Raw genomic sequence first — 6,000 nt, 5'->3', positions numbered from 1 at the left:
TTCATACATGAACACATCCATATCACAAATTTTTATACTTACCTTTCCAAATTCCAACATAACGTGAGCATATTTCATTTATCTCAATATCATTTTAGCATTATCGAAAATAGCTCGATTGAAAATCATCTCGTCTTAACAAAGCAATTTCGTTAGAGCCGGAGATATCACATCATCAAGAGTAATAACGTGGCATGTATAGCTAGGCTCACATATGCTACGTTTGGTCCGAGAACAAACTAAACCGTAGCTCGATACCACTAAATGTAACACCCTTAACCGTATCCAACACGGAATAGGGTACGAGGCATTACCAAAACACATACACTTGTAAACGATTTAACCGAGTTATAAAATTTCATCAAAATTAAAACTTTCAAAATAATTAACATGTTTCTATAACTTTTCACAATATATCCTCAAAATATTATAATCATAATAATTAGGGCCTGCGAGACCCGATACATACTCATGCAATTTAATGCTTCATTTCCATTTCATTCAATTCGCAATTTCTCATGCTCATAATTTAAATCATATCACTAGCAATTTCCATTTAATTCACGTACAATTCAATGACATCAAATTCAAAACTAATACGTATTTACCATTTAACTCAATGTTTATTGATTATACCATTCAATAACACATTTATGAAATTCTCAATTTAGCAATGAAAATATCACTTTAGTTTGAATAACAACATCGTCCTGATATAAATACACTACCACTTATCCATTTACTTTAATTCTTTCGGGCCCATTTGTCACTTACCATCCTTAATCAAATTAGGAGCAGTCACGGAAAATTGAGTACTTCACTTTCACTTTGCCATAGTATAACTATGGTCTTACGTATGATCACTTATCACTTGTCCCTGATCAGATAAGTGTAGCCACCTATCACTTTGTTTCTGATCAGATAAGTGTAGCCACTTATCACTTTGTTTCTTGATCAAATAAGTGTAGCCACTTATCACTTTGTTTCTTGATCAGATAAGTGTAGCCACTTATCACTTTGTTTCTTGATCAGATAAGTGTAGCCACTTATCACTTTGTCTCTTGATCAGATAAGTGTAGCTAAAGCTATTACTTATCACTTTGTCTCTTGATCGATAAGTATAGCCAAGCTATCACTTATCACTTTTCACTTGTCACTTGATCAGATAAGTGTAGCCGAAGCTATCACTTATCACTTTCCACTTTCCACTTGTCACTTGATCAGATAAGTGTAGCTGAAGCTATCACTTATCACTTTGTCACTTGATCGAAGTACTCAAATCCGGCGTTCGCTCAATTTGATCATTTATTCATATATCAGGCTTACCAACATGTGTTAATTCATAAACCATTCATGGTATTATTTCATGCCAAATCATATACTGAATATACCATACACATATACTATGAAACTTTATTTTCACACATGAGCTTAAACCATGACCAATAATGCACAAAAATAAGCATCATTCATATTTCATCGTTTATGAGTTATAATCAAACATATGACCATTTATACACGAATCATTCATATATTTCCCAATTTTCCTCCTCCTCCTCTCCATTCCACATCCTTAATGTGTATAACACACTTAAACAACATTAACCATAATTTCAATATTCACTAACATGTATATTCAAAGCTGTTTATCCGAGTCAGAGTCACTAAATTATTTTTATCCGGAGCTACAGAGCTCCAAATTAAGATCCGTTAATTTTCCTGAAACTAGACTCACATATCTTCATACCATAAAATTTTCATAATTTTGGTTCAGCCAAATAGTACAGTTTATTCTTTAAAGTTTCCCTGTTTCGCTGTCTGACAGTTCCGACCACTCTTCACTAAAATTAATTATCTCATTGTACAGAATTCGGATGATGTTTTAGCTTGTTTCTTCTAAAAATAGACTCATTAAGGATTCTAACCATATAAACTATAACTCATAATCATTTTTTTTCAATTTTTAATGATTTTCCAAAGTCAGAACAGGGGAACCCGAATTCATTCTGACCTTGTCTCACAAAATCTATTATATCTCATGATTTACAATTCCATTGCTTACATCATTTCTTTTATAAGAAACTAGACTCAATAAGCTTTAGTTTCATATTTTATTCATCCTCTAATTCAATCTCTACAATTTTTGGTGATTTTTCAAAGTTACACTACTGCTGCTGTCCAAAACTGCTTTAGTGCAAAATGTTGATTTCCATTTTGCCCCAAATTTCACAGTTTATACAATTCGGTCCTTTCTCAATTAACCCTCAATTAATCTAATTTTCTCAATTAGTACTTTACTAGACATTATAAGTTGTTACACAACTATTGAAATTCAGAATTTCCACATATAACTCTATCTTCAAACTCTTTTACTATTAGGTCCCAAACATTCACTTTCTATTCAATTCTTTCAATAAAATCAGCATATGAACAATTTAAAGCTCTAATTTCATGCTAAATCATCATATACTTCCAGCACATATTCATATCAACTTTCAACTTCTTTCATAAAATCAAAACTAATGAATTTAACAAGTGGGCCTAGTTGTAAAAGTCATAAAAATACAAAAATTTCAAGAAATAGTCAAGAATTGAACTTACTTGTAATAAAAATATGAAGAACCAGCTTGAAGAAGCCCTTCCATGGTGTTTTAGCTGATGAGAATTCAGAAAAATGAAGAGAAATCTAGATAATTCCACTTGGGTCCTAACTTTATTAAGCAAATTTTGCAATTTTCCAATTTTGCCCTTAATTCTCCTTACTTTCTTGCTGATTTCATGCCTCTGCCGTCCAGCCCAAATAGATCTTGGGTCTATTTGTCTTTTAAGCCCTCTTCCTTTTATCATTTAAGCTATTTAATCATTTCCCAAAATTTTGCATTTGTTACAATTTAGTCCTTTTTGTTCAATTAATTATCGGAACTTTAAAATTTCTTAACGAAACTTTAATACTAACTTTTTAACACTCCATAAATATTTATAAAAATATTTATGGCTCAGTTTGAAATCCCCGAGGTCTTGATACCTCATTTGATTCTAATTATTTTAATATTTATTTCTAGTGCACTATTCACTATTTCAAAAATTTTCCTAACTTCATATTTAACTTATACTTACTAAATTAATAATATTTTCTACCCATTTGTCGAATTTAGTGATCTCGAATCACCGTTCGACACCTCTGAAAATTCAAGCCATTACATTTTTTTTTTCGTCGGTTGTGGTCCGAAACATTTGTTCGACTAAGCCTAAAATCGGGCTATTACACATGATTTTGGATTTTCATATTTTTAGAATAATCACATAGATTCATAAGAAAATCGGGATAGCGATATTTCAACATCTGAAGCTACACAAAGTATCGAAAAATTACAATCCATATAGAATGATATCCATTTTGATAATCGAGTAGTTTGGAACTATCAAATATTTCTCTCTTTTATATTGTCCTCATTTCTAATTCATTCACTTTTCAGAGCACATTATTATTCTCCGTACGAACTTCAACACTACACTCGAAGCTTATTCAACCAAAATCTCACAAATTTCATTGTAACATTTTACTAATATGGGGTGAGTGTAGTAAAGCCTCAAATTTATCTTACATAAATCGCATAACACATACCATCACAAATAGCCAATTCATTACTAAGTTCACATTCTCAAAGCATTTAATAAACATTTGCTTTTAATCACTTTTGTTCTCAACACAAAATTCTAACTCAAATCACTAATTCACAATCAAAATTTCTATATAGCATCATAATCCAAATATCATAACTCATATGCTTGTATAATTATAACATTCATCAATAAAAAAATGTTTTATTCTTTGATCCATACCTTTATGAGTTTCAACTCATAATCAATACATTTTCACTCAAACATTTTAGTATTTATTTCTATACTATTAGAATTAACTCAGGTTGAAAACATATCTCTCATCAAGATAATTTTCGTCATAGAACAATACTAATAAGGGGTGATGGTGAAGTCATAAATCTTTCAACTTGCTCTCATAGATACATATATATATATGATTTTGTATTCATCATCAATGTAATACCATCATAACCACGTAATTCATTCCAAGCAAATTAACACATCTATTTATTACAAATGTTTTCATCACTCACATTTCACAACGAATTTACTTACTCAAGCTCAATGTTAATATCTAATTAAATTCCAATACTTGGCTTCTATTACTACCGACATTTGCCAAATTAGAAACGTCTTACGAATTGAGTACTTCATTTTCTCGATGCCATAGTCCAACTATGGTCTTACGTAATCACAAATCACATCTGATGCCATAGCCATATGGTCTTACAAATCACATATCACTTACGATGCCATACCCACTATGGTCTTACAGAATCACATATCACTTACAGATGCCATAGCCCACATGGTCTTACTAATCACATAATCACATGTTCACATGTTGCCATGGTCAAACCATGGTCTTTTAACTCAATTCATCACATATCACTGACAAAGTACTCATTCCTCGTTTACTCAATTTGACTTCCAATTCAATTTTTCATACTATTATAATATTCATGGTTTAGACATAAAACAAAATATCTTATTATCTTTAATTTAACAATTAAACATAAGATTCTATCATATGAACATACTAATTTCACTTATTCAAGATGTACATACACGTTCCATCTATTTAAGTAAATTTGCTTATCATATTCACTTAATCAAATATGTTGAGCACATAGCATTATATAATCACCAACATACTTGGATGAGCTTATCACAACATAAACTTTTTTTTTTAACTTATAGTCATCTCTTTTCATACATGAACACATCCATATCACAAATTTTATACTTACCTTTCCAAATTCCAACATAACGTGAGCATATTTCATTTATCTCAATATCATTTTTAGCATTATCAAAATAGCTCGATTGAAAATCATCTTGTCTTAACAAAGCAATTTCGTTAGAGCAGAATATCACATCATCAAGAGTAATAACGTGGCATGTATAGCTAGGCTCACATATGCTACGTTTGGTCCAGAACCTAAACCGTAGCTCGATACACTAAATGTAACACCCTTTACCGTATCCAACTAGATAGGTAGGCATTACCAAACATACACTTGTAAACGTATTTAACCGAGGTTATAAAATTTCATCAAAATTAAAACTTTCAAAATAATTAACATGTTTCTATAACTTTTCACAATATATCCTCAAAATATTTAATCATAATAATTAGGGCTGCGAGACGATACATACTCATGCAATTTAATGCTTCATTTCCATTTCATTCAATTCGCAATTTCTCATGCTCATAATTTAAATCATATCACTAGCAATTTCCATTTAATTCACGTAAATTCAATGACATCAAATTCAAAACTAATACGTATTTACCATTTAACTCAATGTTTATTGATTATACCATTCAATAACACATTTATGAAATTCTCAATTTAGCAATGAAAATATCACTTAGTTTGAATAACAACATACATCCGATATAAATACACTACCACTTATCCATTTACTTTAATTCTTTGGCCCATTTGTCACTTACCATCCTTAATCAAATTAGGAGCGTCACGGAAAATTGAGTACTTCACTTTCACTTTGCCATAGTATAACTATGGTCTTCGATATGATCACTATCACTTGTCCGATCGATAAGTGTAGCCACCTATCACTTTGTTTACGATCGGATAAGTGTAGCCATTATCACTTTGTTTCTTGATCAAATAAGTGTAGCCACTTATCACTTTGTTTCTTGATCAGATAAGTGTAGCCACTTATCACTTTGTTTCTTGATCAGATAAGTGTAGCCACTTATCACTTTGTCTCTTGATCAGATAAGTGTAGCTAAAGCTATTACTTATCACTTTGTCTCTTGATCAGATAAGTATAGCCGAAGCTATCACTTATCACTTTTCACTTCATTGATCGATAAGTGTGTGAGCTATCACTTATCACTTTCCTTTCCACTTGTCCTTGATCGAG

Source organism: Gossypium raimondii, chromosome 5 (genome assembly GCF_025698545.1).
Source record: "Gossypium raimondii isolate GPD5lz chromosome 5, ASM2569854v1, whole genome shotgun sequence".
Taxonomy (NCBI): Eukaryota; Viridiplantae; Streptophyta; class Magnoliopsida; order Malvales; family Malvaceae; genus Gossypium; species Gossypium raimondii.
This window is presented reverse-complemented; position numbering follows the sequence as displayed.